Source organism: Botryllus schlosseri, chromosome 1 (assembly GCF_051294905.1).
Source record: "Botryllus schlosseri isolate E-star chromosome 1, Bs_hap1, whole genome shotgun sequence".
Lineage (NCBI taxonomy): Eukaryota > Metazoa > Chordata > Ascidiacea > Stolidobranchia > Styelidae > Botryllus > Botryllus schlosseri.
The window spans coordinates 8,168,249-8,188,331 of NC_137236.1; the positions used below are offsets into that span (position 1 = coordinate 8,168,249).

The 20,083-nt window shown below is 39.4% G+C and overlaps 1 long non-coding RNA gene across 1 annotated transcript; it reads right to left on the reverse strand.

Annotated features, from left to right (window-relative positions):
* Positions 1 to 17,534: 17,534 nt before the first annotated feature.
* LOC145440578 (uncharacterized) lies at positions 17,535 to 19,629 on the reverse strand. Its single transcript, XR_013915564.1, has 2 exons — positions 19,416 to 19,629; positions 17,535 to 18,177 (listed from the first exon to the last, which is right to left on the reverse strand). It is a non-coding gene; the product is annotated as an uncharacterized LOC145440578 (long non-coding RNA).
* Between the last annotated feature and the right edge of the window lie 454 nt (positions 19,630 to 20,083).

Here is a 20,083-nt window from a genome sequence, read left to right on the forward strand (position 1 = left end):
GTGTCAGATCTTATGTTCGTCCACATTCAACGGTAGAACCTTTAGGGATAGATCATCTAGATTTGGGCTACAGTTAAAATGTAGGGCCGTTGCGCTTTTTTGATGAAAAATGCTCGCCATCCGTGTTTCAAGCAATTTGACGCAATACTTGCACCCTATGTAGCACGTACGTGTATAATACGCAATGGTGTCATGTAACCATAGTGTCCTATATGGTGTCGACACAGGCAAATCTCACGCCTCAGTGAAATTGTATCACGTCACAATTTCCATTTGGCTACAGGCAATTTGACGGTCATTTTTGACCGGCTTGCCGAGCATTAAATTTGGTAAAACGGGTATCAATCGAAAGCTGACTCTGCACTGATTACGAAAATATAAATTTTATTCCTTTCGTGGCCCTGGAACTCCCAAAATCAGCCTCGAATTTTTCATTGTTATGGAGATTGGCATTGGGACGCAACAATGCTGTCTGGCTCTTTTTCTCTTGAGCTACTCTCTCGTACGGTATTGGCCACATGTCTCCGGTTCCTAATGGTATGACTGGTACCGCTAACCTCTAGCTCAGGGGTTCTCAACTTCCCTTGCACCACGGGCCGCATTTTAAAAGCAGATAACGCTGCGGGCCGCAGACCATTGTATTTGTGGGTTACTATTAAATTTAGGCTACTGTAGCCTATTTACCAGTCGTATACGGGCATTTGGTAGATTTTTATGCATTCCAAAGCCTTAATGGACAGCGTTCATGAGTTTGCAGTTGCTGTCTGTTGTGAGAATATGTCATATTCCAGCGGCGCAAGTACATCCTTCGATAGAGCGTGCATTGCGTTCGTTGATAAGTCGGTATGTGCGGCCCGCCACTGTTCGAGCGAGAAAGCTTAAAATTATGGTAGCTTTTTCGTTTGTGCAGCCATTATCACTTTGAGCTTTGTACACAGCACATGTGAGTGATATGAGAAGTCTGGCGTTCGGGGTCATTTCTGAGCAAACCAATCCACCCTTATTCATTCCTTTTATGGCTGCAGCCCTGCACCAATAGTTACAGAAGTCTGCTTTGTCAAATTGATGTTTTTGCAGGTCCCCTCCCCAAGTATGCCGTGGAAGCGTTTCCTCTGCAGATATGTCCACTCTCATAAAATACCGCGAGATAATTATAAGCTATGCAATGTCCGTGGAGTCGGTGGCTTCGTCCAATGCTAGGTTAAAGTAGTCTACGCCACAACATGTTTCAGAACATGCGTCAAAAGATTGTTGTTACTCTCCCGACCATGGTTGAATCACACAACTGACTGCAGTCAAACCCGGGCATATATCAAGAAACCTAGACACTTCAAAGAATGAGCATAATCAAACGAAACAGAGACGGTACGATAAGAGAGCTAAGAAACTTGTTAATAGCCTATGTCAGAATGATGTGCCAATATAATAATTGTGTTCACAATGAAAGATGTCGCGGGGCGCAAAATAATCGTCTGCGAGCCGCGGGTTGAGAACCTCTGCTCTAGATAGTAATCTTATCGAAGGCTGATCCATCGCTTTTGCTCTTAGTTCTGCGCATCTCCATCAATCGAATTGATTTAAGCTTGTTGCGTACGATGTGAAATGTACAGTAGGGTCCATCTCGATCCCTATGCAAGAGTACATGAAAAGTAATTTTTCTTCATATTGAAGAATTCGATATTCAAGCACGGTCATTTTGTTATCGTGGGACTTGAACGGCATTTATTGCGATAATTTTAGCTAGGTTTGGCTCCCATTGAAAATCATGGTCATGAAATATTAAAACTGTCATATATATATATATATATATATATATATATATATATATATATATATATATCATACTAATTTAGTTATCTCTAATCAGACTATGAAAAAAAATTTAATATCCAGCGAAAAATGGGTTATATGTTATCATTCTGAAACCTCTTCTATTTCATCGTCTCGTTGCGCCTCTACAGACGGACCATCGCCAAATCGGTTTGTCGAGGCGTCAGATGGGCAATAATGTATTTCCATCATTAAAGCGCGATTGGATAGTCCCACGTCTTCTGAGGCTCGTGGTTCCACTTCCGTGAATAATTTGGACCAGGCTTATCTGGAAATGTCAGACTGTGGTACAATTGCATGTTCGCGGGACACCAGTGCTACTTCACTATATTTGGTCCTTGGAAGAAGCTAGCTAATGTCAAGTTGACATGGAATGAAGATATCACTGATGTTAACCCAATCATCGATCATAGTAAGGTTATTTCCACATATTAACCAACCGGTGGTGTTGTGCAATGTCTTACCGATTCGCAATCATGGAAATGGGAGCATTCCGAATCGAATTAGCGATTGGGAATGATGATAACCCGAGGTTTGCGTTCGCATTCGGTGTGTGAACCTCATAAATTCAGAGGTTCGCGTTCACAAGTGAATTTTGGAAGGTCTTACAGTAAGAACTTCGCACCACTTTCTGCTTGGAGATGGCAGCATGGAATAAAATCAACCCTGCACGAGCATGCCCCTAACCCTTTTCGAAAATTTCATTGTCTTTGCTAGAAAAGATTCTTCGAAATATTCAGCTTTCCGTTTGTAAATATTTAGTGACTTTCTGCTGTGAGCTTGGCCCGCAATCACAATGATTGATATCAACGAAATTGTCATAAAGGACGCATCGTTGCGGAATGTGCATTTTTTAGTTGGGGTAGGCGATCTATGTAATTGATATGTTTATTCTTAAATAAAAACTAATGTATAAAATAACTTTGAGTAATATCTGTAGCAAGGAGTTTCATGGCTGGTGAGGCAACAACCCTTCTCCCCCACACACGCACACGTACACATGTAAACACATACGCAATTACGCACACACGTAAGGTATCTGATAAAGATACGCAAACATATGAATAATAACGGCAGCAAGAGAAAGAGGGTGGGTGAGAGCATTTTATCTGCGTCCTGTAAGCGATCACAATTCTACAATACTTATTTCAATTTTTTCCGTTAGTGAAATATTCATTTATTTTCATCGATTCAATACAGATGAGTCATCGAAAAGGATGAGAAGGAAAGTCAAAATTAACATTATATTTGTATATTTATTTTTTGCAATGTCCCATCAGCAAAACTGAATATATGTCACTTATTACCATCAAACTCGATTGGTTGGAGACATCAATGAGACTGTGGAAAATCATGGTTACATCATGATTGCGGATGCCGACTCCCTTATAATAACATTCGCAAATATAATAAACTATTTAGTTCGTGACCTGTTTCTATCACCGACCTGTTTCTTGTCCTATTAGCCGTCTCACACGTCGATTATCTATAGGCTCTACCATGCCACATGATCCGGGCATGAGTCGTCATAAGAAATCCTAGATGTGGGCCGTGCTGCAGGTGGCAGATATGTCATCAATGTACGATCGATCTGGGTAATAAATGACTATAGTAGTCAAAAACATGATAATTGCCACAGTCTACAACAGCGGTCTCAAACACGCGGCCCGCCGGAGCATTTTGTGCGGTCCGCGGCGACATTTTAAATTTTCAATAATTTGACAATATATAAGTGTCTCATATATCTTTTCAGGTTATAAAGTGAAAATTATCTCTTAAATTGCTCCGAGAGTCTGAAACTATTCATTAAACTTCACCATCAAATCAATTGTAAACTCTACCATGCAATGGAAGATTCACGATCTCGCCACATTTCCAATTCATGATGACTATGGCGGTTTTTTTTACCTAAAAAGGAACATTTTGACCTAAAAAATTTAAAATTTGACTTTTTTTGACCTAAACAAACTGAAGTTTGACCAAATTTTGACTTAACGTATGCAAATTAGGTGTTTTCCCACATATTGGTAAAATTGTACCACTTATCTTCATTTCTGGTCGGAACTGACTGTCCTAACGAAGTAGTTATGCATGAAAAAACGTTTTTGGCTCAGAAACATGCAACATTTTACACGGAAAAACCAATATTTTAACGAAATTAGGCCCTATATGAAGAATTCGAGTGGTTGCAATATGTATTATGGTAGATAAAATTTTAAAAAATTGTAGTACAACGAGAGATACTTTCCTACATTCTTGGGTAGAAAGTGCATGTCTTTACTAAGAAGCTTGCCAAGGACGTTCAACAGCAGCAGTTGTTGGGTGACAACACTGAAGTTGTGCGTACACTGCTGGTGACACACAGTGTTGCTTCATTCTGACAATGTTGTCTATATCACCGTTTTTCATCAAGCGCTTCTTAATATAAAAATGATGCAATGCGCAAGAAGTCTTTCTTCAGTTAGGATAGTGCGGTACGTTGACCATAACACCATGTTTATCTACTTGTTTTATTTGACCGTTTATGATTCGCAATTAGCAGACAATTAGCCGTTTACAACGGTAGGCCTATAAAATAGGCTACAAGCTGTAAAATATCAAATGATAATTTCACCGACAATGCAAAATCTACGATACGAACGAAATGCAGACGTCAAAATAATTTTGACTTGATGAAAAATTTTGACAAATTTTAACCTAACCCTACAATTTTGATAAAATTTTGACAAATTTTGACATGTCAAAAAAAAACCGCCCTAGTGATGACAAAATCGGACCCTTCGACGTTTCGTGACCGAAATTTGTTATTTGGACTTGGACGCGACCTTTCTTAGAATTAGCCTACTCAGACTAGGGCAAACTCGATGGTAAAATGAGAATAACTCGAATGGCCCTGGAGTGATTGGGAATGCCGTGAATTTGTTAGAACCATGGACTCAACAAACAAACAGGGGAATATTAATAGATCAGAAGGTCGCAGCTTGGTATTTCGCTAACTAAGCAAGTAGTTATGGCAACCATTGGCAATCTGTTAGTTATATCTTTGGTTGCTAAATCATGTTATTAAGGCCACTTAAAGGTACCGAGTACCGTAATGGTACGCTCCAACGATGTAACGACAATGTGCCGTTCGGTGTTCCCCCATTTCAATCACTAGGACACATTCAATAATATTTTTATATTATATTTATATTTTTCCGGTCCTATATTTGAAGATATTTGGCCATGAGATTAATAGCCTACTTATCAGAAGTATACCAGAATCCTGGATTGGAATTACAATGCTCAACTTAGATATGTTTTGATATCAGAGCAATCTCTATTATCAATCTGTTGGATTCAAAATATTCATAGTAGCTGCAAAATTATAACGCGATAGCTTTTATGATGGCATCGTTCATTTGTCCGCCCATATGGTGTCTATATTTTGATATCGTGTACAACTCAACAATTCTATTCAAATAGTTATAAATGTGATGATTCTATTCGCGCCAGGTCTAAATTGATACAAGAGTAAATCACATTTTGACGATGTGTGTTTACTGTCAGTTTGCTGGATAGGCTCACTTTCAATAGGACAATTTCTTCCCGCCAAATAAGGCCTACTTGGAAAGTCATAGAATATCCCTAGGCCTTGTTATTTTTGGCATATGCCAAAACTGCCAAAAATAACTTATTTTTGGCATTTTTCGATTTTTATTTTTGGCAGTTTTGGCATCGTCCTCTGAATAGATAGTTTCAGCCTCGAATTAGTCACAAAAACGATTTATTTGGGCTAGTTTGTCAAAAGACACCACAACATGTGCAGCATCCACGTATAATCAGTGCCAACAAACAATAATAATAAGAAAAAACCTAACGATATCATAGGGTAATAATATCAAACGAAACCACAAAATGTGCAGTATCCATGATTGTTACAGCTGTTGAATAGACTTAAATCGTTTGCACTGTAACAGTGCTTCCAGACTCAGGTCAGCTAAGTTTCTCCTAAATTCATTTCTCGCCTAGCGAATCTGGGAAATATCGGCTGCAACAGTAGTCGGTTTTCATAGCTTCAAAATCTTTGGAGGGCCGAACCGGCTTCCATGCATCATGAAAACAGATCACTTCGCCAGTGCCATCGATCTCATCGCGGAAAGGATTTTCTTCCCGATGCTTTTCCAGGAGTTTACTGTGTTGTCTCTCAACACATTATATAGCTGGTTCGTGGTACAGAACTTGAATAGAGCTTTCAATACAACATCCATTGTAGCAGTATATTTATTAAACTCGAAGACTTTTCGGGTGCCTCTTTTCAAGAGTTATCGGCACACTAAAGGGATTTAAGCAGATTTAAAAGCAAAACCAAAAAGGCAAAGTATGACGCAACAATCAAAATCACAGACCATGAAATTCGCATCGTATCAATGGCAACAATAACAAACTACGAAGTATACGGACATACGGTACTATAGTAGCAGCACAATTTGTAAATAAACAATTACACGCACGGAACAACACGCACTAATGAGAAATTTGTAGGTTATAGAGGAAATCTTTCTGTCTGCATAAAATAGGTTTGCTCAACTGAATAATAGTAGACTCCAACACTTTTAAATGAAACACAGACCTACCACGCGCAATGACAGTGAACATATTGTCATCATAGTGCTGTGCACAGGCAAGGTTTTCGCTCAGATGCTGACCGATTGACGAAGCATATGCTTGGTAATCATCATAGCAGTCTGTTTTTGCAGCCAATTTGCACTGACGTGCGAGCTCCGTGCGATCATTTGCGCATGTTTTTGACCGAATCAATTTTGGGATATGCTGCTTAATACGCTCAAACAATCTTTGAGATGTACGTCCTACATACCTACTATCAGGAAAGGAAACTGATGCTGCCCTTCCCTTTTTAGACGTCTTAGTAGAGAGATCAGGACAAACGTTTTTAACGTCGGTGTACAGAAAACCTACTTTCACTGGTCATTAAATTCGTTGGGATTCATTCTGCCCGAAGCGGCGTAAATTAAACCTCATTTCATCTCTCGTTAATCGCGCCTTGCGCCTCTGCTCACCGGAAAAACTGTCACGCGAATTGGATGATATCCACTTGATTCTCTCCAAAAATGGCTATCCGGACCACATATTAAAATGCTCCATCTCTAGGGTATTGAAAAAATCGGATACAGCTCCAAAATATGGCCCAGAAAAATGCCCGGCATTTTTACACCTCCCTTGGCTAGGTAACGTGTCTAGCCGATTTGAAAAGCTTATTAAATCGGCTGTTCACCGTTGCTACTACAGCGTTAACACGCATGTAATGTACACGACGAAACGCTTGTTACCCAACTCTCGAAAAGATGTACTTCATGCCTTTGATGCAAGTAATGTTGTTTACCAATACAAGTGCCACTGTGATAGTAGGTATGTAGGACGTACATCTCAAAGATTGTTTGAGCGTATTAAGCAGCATATCCCAAAATTGATTCGGTCAAAAACATGCGCAAATGATCGCACGGAGCTCGCACGTCAGTGCAAATTGGCTGCAAAAACAGACTGCTATGATGATTACCAAGCATGTGCTTCGTCAATCGGTCAGCATCTGAGCGAAAACCTTGCCTGTGCACAGCACTATGATGACAATATGTTCACTGTCATTGCGCGTGGTAGGTCTGTGTTTCATTTAAAAGTGTTGGAGTCTACTATTATTCAGTTGAGCAAACCTATTTTATGCAGACAGAAAGATTTCCTCTATAACCTGCAAATTTCTCATTAGTGCGTGTTGTTCCGTGCGTGTAATTGTTTATTTACAAATTGTGCTGCTACTATAGTACCGTATGTCCGTATACTTCGTAGTTTGTTATTGTTGCCATTGATACGATGCAAATTTCATGGTCTGTGATTTTGATTGTTGCGTCATACTTTGCCTTTTTGGTTTTGCTTTTAAATCTGCTTAAATCCCTTTAGTGTGCCGATAACTCTTGAAAAGAGGCACCCGAAAAGTCTTCGAGTTTAATAAATATGCTGCTACAATGGATGTTGTACTGAAAGCTATAACACATTTTATTTAGTAGCCCGACTATCATTTCTCCTTCAGTCTACTGATATATTTTGAGAGGACTTTTGTCACTTCAGGTGGCTTTAAAATTACCAACTCGCATGGAAGAGGCCTGGGACGGTTAGCTTGTTTAAGAACATTGACGCAACAAGACTGTCTGGCATAACGAGACTATGCAGTTCATAAATAGCAAGACAGTTTGTTGCGTCACAATGTTCAACTAGATCAAATTGCACAAATCGTGGTTGATTTTGGGGGTTCCAGTTCCATGAGCAGAATATAATTTATATTTTAATAATCAGTACTGCGGCATCTTCGCATCGATACCCGTTTTATCAAATTTAGCGCTCGACAAGCCGGTCAAAAATGGTCGTAAAATTGCCTTTGGACAAATAGAAAGTATGACATAAATCAAATGCAGTCAGCCGTCCAATCTCGCTGTGCCCACACCATTTAGGACACCATGCATTCACCCCTAATGGGTGGGCTGGACCCAGATTAAGAAACCTGCCTTTCACAAACGCTCTTCTCGCTTGTAACGCGGTCCTGTTAACACAACACCATGAACGAAATACACTATTTGGCAGGCCGTGTTATTTTTGGCATATGCCAAAAATTTCTTATTGTTGGCATTTTCAAATTTTTAATTTAGGCAGTTTTGTCATCTGGCTCCCGAAATGCAAAAAAATAACACGGCCTGAATATCCCTATAAATGCTGCGGCTCGCGGCGTCGTCAAAACTGGAAAACTGACCCGCGAGCACATTTGAGTTCGAGACCTCTGGTCTACAACAACAACAACAACGCAGGCTATGTAAGTATATAGCTTTTGAATATCCCAATTCAAGGTTGGTATGGATGTAAAATAAAGAAATATTACATCGGTAACGTAAGGTAATGTATCTGCTCCACATTGCGTATTAGCCGTATCAAGATATCGTAATAGAGAGCCCATGGTCTACTTTGGGCGTACGACACAATGGGGAGAGTGTTGCACGAAACCTTTTAAAAACAGCCTACAATAGGTTTTGGAGAGCTAAGAAGACTTTTTTAAACTAACTTCATGCAATTCCGACAGTGTAAATAGGCGACACTTGACAGTATAATAGAATCTTTGTCAAACAACAATTCGTCTCTTTCGATGGATACCATGCCAACGCAATCAAGTTATTGATCCTAACAAGACTTCGCGAGCTTTGCACCTTTTGTACAAACTTTATTAGAACCTCCTAATACAGATATGAAGTAATAAATGAAGTTCCCAATATTACATTATAGTTGCATACATATGCCGTAATGAAATTTGTGGTTAATGTTCATTATTGATGGTTCAACGGTCCGCAACACTTGAGAAGTTATTCATTGTACATTTGGGTCAAAATTTGTTTACATTTAATCACGCATCGAATTTTCCGAGTCCGGATTTCTAATCAACTATACCCGATTTTGAATAATGTACCTCCCTGATGCAATCTACCAGTTTCTACCAGAAAATTGCAGTCGCAAACGAGTGATATACTCAATAATATAATGTACATGCTCTCGTTACTAGAGGGCTTCGGATACTCGGCGGATGTTATGTACAAGGGGGACGTGGGAAACCAATCGGTAAATTCTATCGGAAGCACCAGAGGGAGGTCTAGTTGATCAAATGGCAATGGCGACTTTGCGTTTAGACATGAATAATATAGACACCATAGACCTATGGTTCTTAACAAGTATTTCAAGAACCACCAGGGGTCCTGCGAGCCGCTCTGGGGTTTTCTCCAGGAGTTGTAGACCCAACAAAACTCCTAAAGATTGTGATGAGACGCCACCATTAGCTGCAGGCAATTCCGTACGATCAATAGCCGATTTTTGAATGTCGTGGTTTCAGGTCGTGTGCAGTGCCGTACACACAGGGGTTTAGTTGTAAAATCAAAACCTTTTTCTATGTCCAATATTTATTGAGGTGTCCTATGGAACACTAAGGATTCCCTCATCCATTGTTAAGGGTTCTATGGAGGTCAATACGTAAACTTAACTCGTGCATATGATTTGGCATGATACGCTCGTCTCGGCCATCATTGGTTGCAGACATTGAAGTCATATGACTATTCGATCTATGACTGTTGTGATAGTACGGAGTGTGCGTGATGGCGTTCGCAGGGGAGGGTGCCGAAATCGAAATCCAGTCTTTCTGAAATGCCAATTCTAGCTCGTATCCTTATATGCTCATTTGTAATTCAGCAATTCGTCACACGCATGCGTTTTGACCGAACAATACTGAACGGGTAACTGACAGTAAACAGCAGATTGCAATGAATATTCCTCAATATTTATATGGAAATCAATATTTTATTGGCTTTGTTCTTTTAACACTCTGTTGATGCACGGTCCATTTTGCGCACCAGCTGTCTATAGCAATGTTTTTGCTTTGTGACTCGGTGAAAATTAGAAGTTCCGCGAAAGTTTGCAGATTATCGTACGTGGATTAGTAAAGGAATCACTGACATAGTTGTAAAGTGCATTCTTACACGCCAATTTGAGTATCCTCGATAACCAAGCAACAGACTGGAATAGAGGACTATATTTCGAAGAATGGAATGGCGGAGTTTGTCAGTAAGTAAGCTTACTTCCAGGAATGTAACCAAGTCACAAGGTGCCGTGTCGCAAGTCAATCTCACATTTATAGTTTTGAATCGAGTCAAGTCGAGTCATTTTCAATTCACCATCGCGTCACGTCCGGGCCCAAGTCGTTACGTTCACTGTTCAGTTCCGGTCAATCCGGTTCAACACACCTTTTCAACTCTGCACGAGTGATATAGAGTGGCTCGACTTTATAACATAGTAATTTTCCTCAGTTTCAACAGTTTCTGGCAATATCTTCAAGTATCAAGACTGATGGACTAAACACCAATGATGTGGTAACTTTGCTATTCTTCGAAGTCAAGTCGAGTCATCAATAAATCGCGACTTGAGTCGGAATATAGACTCGGGTCATGGCTCTTGTCATTACAACCTTGCCTATACTTCTATTTTTTGCAGTGCTCAATTACGTCTTGCGTGCTAGGACTACTTACTCGAGTGGCTATGATTAGATATCTAATCCACCATGTGACCATGCCCAATTTTGAAAAATATGCCGTCCCCAATGCGTCTTAGCTACCATAGAATTGCTGTAGAATGTGAGTAATAATCTTGGATGTGCATTTGTTATCAGAGGGCTTAGGAAACTCGATGGATGCTACGCACGAGAGGAACATGGAATATAAATCAGGAATTTACACCGGTGGTGAGTATGTGTTTCGATCTCAAAAGTATATAAACGTCATAGAGAGACAGTTGTTACTACACACCAGTATGGGAATCCTCAATAGCGACATGAAAGAGTTATATAAAGGACTATATTCTGAAGAATAGGACGGCGAAGGTGGTCACTATAACAAAGTACTTCTCGAGTGCTTTACTGGCTTGTAGGCCTACTACTTTCTCGAATGGCTGCGATTAGATATCTCATCTACTCTGCCAAATTTTGAATAATATACCTTCTCCAATGCGCCCTAGCTACCAGACAATTTCTGTCGACAATGAGTTAGACTCAAAAATCTGCTTTTGTTACAGACGGCTTCGAAATGCCGATGGAATGTTCCACCGGAAGCGACACACGGGGATCCAGTGGCTATGGTGTGTATGTGTTTCGAAATCAAAAGCTGGCTATAAAAACCAATGAGAGACGGTTGCTAGTTCACTTTCACACCAATTTGAGAATCCTCGATATCGAGATTGAAGATAACTACATTTAAAATAATAAAGCCGCCATGATCATAGAGAACTTTTTCTTCTACTTATTAGAGTTTCTAGATCAGAGGTCTCAAACTAAAATGTGGTCGCGGGTCAATTTCCTACTTTTTGATTGCGCCGTGGCCGCGGCACCCATAATAGGGGGATTCAATGTATTTCCAAGTAGTCCTTATTTGACGAGACCTTGCAGACTGGCATTCCACGCGCATCGTGAAAATGTTGTGAAACTATTGTGAATTCACGTCTGGCACGAAAAAAATCACATTTTAAAATATTTGAACAAAATTGTTGCTGTACTTGGTATAGTAGTTGTATATTTAGCTGTCGACACCATGCGATAATATAAATGCGTCAGTACATCGTAAAAGCTGTCGCGTTAAAATTTTACAGCTGGCCGACATTTGACGTGTCACAATTATAGGTACAATATTTTGGAATTTTAAAAAGATTGATCTGATATCAGATCATTGGAGGTTCGCAGCGGTACAGCCTAATCCGAGTTTTGAGCGTTACATTCGAATATTGAAACACATCTCTAACAACTTGAATATAATAATTACTGTGCCATAGCAATAGATATGTCCAATCGCCGAAGAATCCATTTGTGTATTGGTGTTACAGCTGTGAAGCATATGCCACGACTACTTCATACTCGCCACATTTAATTGGCGATAATAACAAGGATAAAGATACCCAAGGGCCAATTGACACAGGATGTAACTAACTATACATCGAGAGGGCAAGACAATGCCAATGGTTGCCATACAGACTTGGTTAGATAAGTAAATAAGCTACGGAACACACGCCACGACCTTTTGATATATTACCATTCCCCATACCTGTTTGATAGTTTGTTGCGTCCGTGGTTGTACCAAGTCACGGCGTTCCGAGTCACAATAAGGCCTTCTCTGATTGTAACGTTTGACGCGACGCAACTAGATTCGTTTTTATTTTATCACACATCGAGTACCAGTTAGATTAATTCTACAAACGGTCGCGCCCAAGTCCAAATCACAATTTTCAGTCACGAATCATCGCCGGGTCACGTTTTACCATCATAATTACAACTAATGTCACGTAATAGTTGACCTTCCACTGCATGGTAACTTTTGAAAGTGATATAATAGTTCAGTTTGATGAGTAGTTTCAGGCTTCTGGAGTAGTTTTAGAGCGAATTTCCAGTTCTCAAATAAAAAAAAGAATATTCGAAATCCAAAATGCCATCGCGGTCTGCACAAAATGGTCTCGCGGGCCGCGTGTTTGAGATCTCTGTTCTAGACAAAACTAAGACTTCAATACTAAAATCTTTACTTGCTTAGAATTCGCTACTTGTGTCTGTGCTCGGATGGAAATATTATACGTGAATTATATTTCTAATTGAGTACCAACCATGCATACGTCGATCAATGACCAGTATGACCACCTGTGCCTGTAAACCTAAGAAGATGTCACGATCAAGATTGTGTGGGATTCGTAAATGTAGTTCACTTGACTGGTTTGACTGGATCAGCTCATCTGCATATTGAAGCTATATATGATTATAGCGACTAAAACGGGTTCCTCTAAAATCGTAATAAGCTGGTTTTACATCCTTCGGGATATGCTATGTATACAAAGGTGGTCAGTAACGAGCTACTTCTACTTTAGCGAAGTATTCAAGTATATTTCTTCTGATTTCAGTACTTGTTCAAGTATATCTAATATCCGTTACTCTAATTCGTAAAATTTTGTGACTTACTTAATATTCGTTATTTTCAATTTCTGAAGTATAATATGCGTCAAATGCGAAAGTTATACAAAAGTTTAGCGGCTGCATTCACGCGGTACCAACAAAAAATTTATTTTCCAGAAAAGTTTGTTGAAGTCAAGAATTTCTATCGTTCTTCTTGAGACATCGATAATGGAGTGTAAATACATTTTAACGAAAGTGTCAATCAATACAATTTACGTAGCGACAAGTTCTTTCGGTGGAAATGTTATCAAATGCATCCCATCATACGGTCAAATTGTTATGCTATGGATAAATTGATACAATCAGGGACGTAGCAGCACGAACCCAATTCTCAGCACCTCGTGTTCACTTCTCAACGACTTACTTCAGTAGATTTAATCCAACCAATTATGTTTACATATTGGCATGGTTTAAGGTTGCTTTAACCAACGGCACTGATTCTGCTGATGTTCAAGTAGATATTTGCTTCGCTTCTTCTACTTTTACTTGGAAATTTTCTTTAACTACTATGATAACATTTGCATATACCTCAATTGCACATTACCAATATAATAAGCACGCCTACGTCGGCTCTCTCGTTCCAAAATCAATCACGGAGTTGCGAGCAGGGTTACATTGGGAAGGTGCATCGTAGCAATGATGAGTCGTTAAATAATAGGTGCTCACGTTTGTACTCCTAAACAGCGGATTATTGGTTTTAAGATGGCGATGTGTCGGAATCGAGCACTGAAAACAAGAAGAGAGAAGATCTAAAGAAGCATGCAGTGCGTGAGTGCGCTTCTTTAGGGGAATTGTCGTCATGTTTATAATTTCAGTGGCAAAAAAAAAGAAATATCACTCCATTGTATGTCGTTCAGTGGTAGCCTACTTATAGTTTAATAACATTACTGCTGAAAACATGAAATTGTGATATGCTCACTTCATGAAATATTGTGTGGAGTTGCTTCACAATCGAATTCCAGATATCTATAGTTGGAAATATTGATTTCTGCCATTATCGACTTGGCAAATAGTGCTACCCTATTATTGTTATGCGTAGCCTAGCAATATGATACTTATTGCTTGAAATCCTAGCAGATGGGAACGAAAAGGAGCATTAAATATACATCACCAAAATGCAAAAATCATCAGTAAAAGAGTACTTGCAATACGTTGTTTGTTTGTTCTAAACTACAACCAAATTTACCATTACATTGCATCGACAACCTCGTGTCAAAGGCAGGCCAACACAGGGTTCTTAGATGTGATATGAAGGTATCCCTGCATGGCAATTAGCGTTCTTCGAATTTCATTCGGGCGCGTCACTGCTAGATGTGAATGAAGCTTGAATAATGTAAATCCACGTAGCAGCGGATCGCAATAGCATGCAATATTGCTTATTCACGGGGTGTTCCAATATCGTACCCAAATAGCCGTTGAAACTGACATAGGTATGATTGTGCCGCGCAAGTTGAATCAGATATTCGATTTCGTGTGTGATATTTCGATTGCAGTGGATGAAGTCTAAGCCAAGTTTGGATCTGCATTATAATTCAATGTCCTGTAAATTCGTTCGCTCTGAGTAAAGATGGTCAGTAACGAGGCACTTCTATTTGTTCGTGGTGATGAATTAGGTTTTTGTCTATGCAAACTGAATGCGTATATGATAGATTCATCACATGTAGTGGCACGAGTCATCGCACGTTAGTCTGTATACTATGCGACCTGCCAATTTTTGTTAATTTTAGAAGTATGCGACCACGTGTCCACATTTACTTCTTGATACTACTTGAGTAGTTTTTTCAACTTTGATGCTCTACTTCTGCTTCACATAATTTTGCGATGGTCCTGGAAACTTCTAGTCGCACTTGCAACTGAGTATAAATCCACGGCGTAACAATTATTTCCGCTTGCGTATAGCAACGCTGACTATACTAAGGCCACCGTGATGTAAGTGGCATACAGGCGGTTCTATTATCTAAATCGTGGGGGGCTGTTCACAATTGCGGTAAAAAGATGGTCCGTATCTTGGGCGGTTGCAAATGCCATCCCATGTGTGAGGTGCCCAATAATGCTCATACTCGTATATTCAGACAGACTGCCGGGAATAATGATGTTGCGGTGTGTAGCCTGGGAATGCACTGCGCGTCGATATGAACTGACGTTTTTGCTGTATTCAATTCTCATTCACAATTTCACTCAATTTCCAAGTTTTTTTTTGCGAATTTGGTAATCCTAGTTGTAATCTAATTTGGAAAAAAATGTATAACTACAATTCTTATTCGGAGCTAATTCGCAAAAAGCGGTGTAGCTCTTAATTCTAATTCTAATCTAATTTGAAAAAAAATGTGTAGCTCTAATAATAATTCTAATCTTATTAGGAAAAGCTAAAAAATTTCTAGTTGTCCAAGTCTGCATTCCAGAGCAGTTAATTGTTAACGGTAATCGCGCATGTGTGTCCGTAAATATGTAGACTACCCTGTAAATAAAGTTTAACAAATGCGTCTATTCCCCACCAGAAACCGTTGAATTCCCCACCGGTTGGGAACCACTGATTTAGAGTATGACAAAAAGATCTCGGAGGCTCCGCAATCATCTGCACCACGTTTGTCATCCGCACTGCAATTTCATTCATCCTGACAAGTGCGTACCATACGACAGGTCGAAAAGCATTGATGTATGCGATACAAGGTTCGATTTCGGCTATTGATTCAAAAAAATCTCAATTGAGACGATAGAAGTATGTGTAGACATAGCATACTCGCGATTATTAGGGTGGTCCCAGATTAGGGGCGATTCCTAGCAAAAATAAAATGTCAAAAGTTTAAATCAGACTACAAGAATAAGACTGAACCTAACTTCAAGACAGCCTGCAACAGCTTGAAGTAACGAAGATGAACTTACAGCTAGAGTTTATATATTCGTCTTATTCACAGGCACTTCCCACTGCTGTGATGTCGGCGTTGCATAAATTGCATTTGATCATTCATCTAATCATTCATCGACATCTACACACTGAAAGCTCCTGCAAACCTATTCAACGACAGAGACCGATGTCATGTCTTCGATTGCCCATTTGATTGGGACGTAAAATCTTGTTTCATATTGATGCTATCGGTGTGGGAAAACACCTGGTTGTAATGACTCGAGTCGTGATTTTTTCTTTAAAATGAAAAATGACTCGACTCGACTCGAGTAATTTGTGTGTTGACTCGACTTGTACTCGAGTCATTACGCATGATTCGGACCAAGTCATATGTACTCGAGTCTAGGTCTACCAAGACAGACATTTTATTGTAATTTCGGATAATAGTAAAGTTATCACCAGGGCAAGTTTTTGCAACTTTTGCAACTTTTTTACAGTTTCCGGCAGCTTTCTAAATACTCGTAAGATATGTAGAATGCTGTTTTAAGCTGTTTGAGGGAATCTTATGGTGCTACTTTTTGCAACTTTTGTCCATTTTTTTTCATGCAACTCTTTACAACATTTTGAAACTTTGTCGATTTTTCATAAAGTATTTTCGGTTTTGGTGAAATACACGGCCAAATTCGACTGAAACACCGTAAATCAGCACCGAAGTACGGGTATTTCGGGAGCTGAGCCGGTAAATTGACCTATTTTTTTAGTCAACCGAGCAAAATGTGGTCTTTTAGTGCAACTTTTGCAACTTTTCTCAAAAATAAATAAATAAATGCAGCTTTCCGCGAATTCAACTGCAAAAACTTGCCCTAGTTATCACACTATTTTTATTTCTTCTATCAGTACTGGTACTTGAAAACGCTACCAGAAACTGTTGAAAGTGAGGAATATCAGTATATTATGAATGCGAAGCTATCGATATCACCAAGCAGAGTTGTGAAAAGCGGGTTTCGCATGATATTATCTCGGAACTGCTCAGTCAAGACAAATGACTAAATTATGATGCTGCATAGCATATATTCAAATTAAATACCAACCATGCTATGTACATATCAGGCGACAGAAACATCAAGCTGTCTCTTTCAAGCGGCGGAAGATCACCGGCAAAGAATTCAAAATTTCGAAAAATCAACCCGTTTATCCACCTGATGTGTATTTTATATTTGTCTAGTTAATCTATTTCATTATCAGGTTGTTTCGTTATCCATTTCCTCGTTAAGTTGTTACGTTTCACGAAATAATTAGACGTTTATAATGACTTACAACGGAAAATATTTATTGAAAAACAAAATAACACCACGACAATTGCACTTAAATGCTATATTCGGGCGGTGTGACACGTAATATATTATAAATGAAGCACAATCAAATAAAATAAAATAATAAAAACATTGCTAATACTAAGTAAACAGTTCAGGTCATGCATAACTTCTAATACCCTTGGTCGCTATAGATTATATACACTTCACATTAAAATGGCTCATCTACTGATCGACAAGAGTGGGCTTCGTCGTAAAGGAACATCCGTAGTGGCTCGCTCGTTTCAGTTGCAACCAAACGACAGGCGATTTTCCACACATCAGCGACATGTTCTTTCTCCATACTCGAACGGGTTACCACGCAGTCGACATTTGAAGTCAGACATTTATCTATCTCAGCACACGTTTTATCCGCTCGATAGTATCATTGTCAAGATTGCAGAGATCAAAGCTGAAATCATCCCCCACGAACGTCTTGTTCGTGGAGTCCATGACGAAGCAAGATATGTCCAATAGCGTTTCAATGTTGGTAACTTTTGACAATCTCGCCGCCAGTCGAACAAGCACGTGCGGCACATGTGAAAGTGGTGTGGCAGCACGGTAATCAACTCCACCCGACCCAGTTGTGGAATCTGTTATTATCTCATAGTAAAAGTTTGCAGTTTATTTAGCTGATAAGTAGGGCAAGTTTTTGTTGCAGTTAAATCCGTGGACAGTCGCATTTATTTTTGACAAAAGTTGCTGTAAGAAGTTGCGCTAGAAGACGACATTTTGCTCGGTTGACTACAAAAAAATGAAGAAGAAGGTCAACTTCTCAGTTCCACTCCCGAAATACAGCTTTCTATCAGCATTCTCTATTGATTGACTAAAAAAAAGGTCAACCTTCCGGCTCAGCTCCCGAACTACCCGTAAGAGCGTTACTTCAGTGCAGTCGAATTTGGCAGTACATTTTACCAAAATTAAAAATACGTTCATGAAAAATAGAAAAACATGCAAAACTTGCAAAAACTTGCTTTATTGATAAGATTTATAAATTATCAATTACAGAATTATTAATCTGATCATGACCCGAGTAATAAAAGTACAACGTACATTGTGCAAATGAGCAGTTCATAATTACAGTGTCGGTTGGCTTAGCTATACAGTGTACATTTCTTTTCGAACTGATGATCAAATCCACCACCATTGTTGGATTCTATATTTCTAATAATTTAAATCATTATTGATTCCAATTCATCGCTAATAAGAAATAAGTCCGGTAACGTTTGGTTCATAGTACTGCGTTAATAATGCCAGTGTCCAGTAAAGCGATAAACATACATTTACAAAGATTATAAGATTGGTTTATATCAATGATTCAACCTTGGCTCCGTAACGGGTGGAATCGGGGTGTGTACATAAGGCTCAAGCTCAGATGGTTGGTATAAAAACCCTGAATGTGATTAATACATTAAAAGTAGCAGATGGCTAATTAGTCGAGCGGCCGAGATGGATGCAATGTTCCCTGTAAGCTGCGCACTTGCGCAAATGCGCAGTGCTGACACGATCTATGTGCACAGAAAATCTACGCTGCGCACAAAAAATCCCAAGTGATATCCTTTTTATTTAGTTGTTGCGCACTGATGTTCAAGGGACTGCGCAGTGAGTTGGTGAGTGCGGGCATACTCGTGAAAAATTAACGGGAACATTGCATGGATGGCTCTGAATTTCTATATATTCATTGTGACAAAGATATCGATATCACGTGTATGTAGCACCTTATGAATGTCGCGATATAATGGGGTACTAAATTCGAGATCTCCCTTATGACTCGCGACCCGATCTCGTCACGAGTCACCACTGGCTTACTGATATGCTTTCGTATCTTTACCTTTTTGTCGTTTCCCGCGATCAAGGCCGCTACCGTCATCGTTGATGTTGCTACATGTTTCCTTCAATGCACGAAACTTCATCAACCGCGAAGAAGAGCGTTGTTGCAAGTCACTATTAAAACGCATGGTTACGAAAATAAATAACTGAACTGTTCGTAAAACAATCACTACTTCTGTTATAAATCCAATTCATACTGGTGCATTTAGGCCTACATATCTTGGACCTCGGAGAATGAATTACACGACCTAAAACGCTGAACGTAACCCTACACTACCAACCAGCACCAATCGAGACGGGCTCACCAATTGGCATTTGTTGATTTGTCACTCGACAATAATTACTCGTGATCTAATGGGAGTCCCGCATCACATGTCAAATAATCACTTAGAATGTTATGAAATCAGCAACTTGCATGCTGAAATGCGTTTTGAGGCAGGGTATATAAGAAACACAATGTGATTAGATGATTTCCTCGGAATCTGTTAAAAGATTTTGTTGCATGATTGAGAGCCGATGTGTTGACGTGTTGTGAAATTTTGGAATATACCTGACTCCAGATGATCGAGTCAGTAAATATTACAAAACTACTAAGGCGACAAATATTTTTTCATCGCAGGAATTGTGAAACTGGTCGATAAAAATAGCAATCTCACTATCGGAACGCCA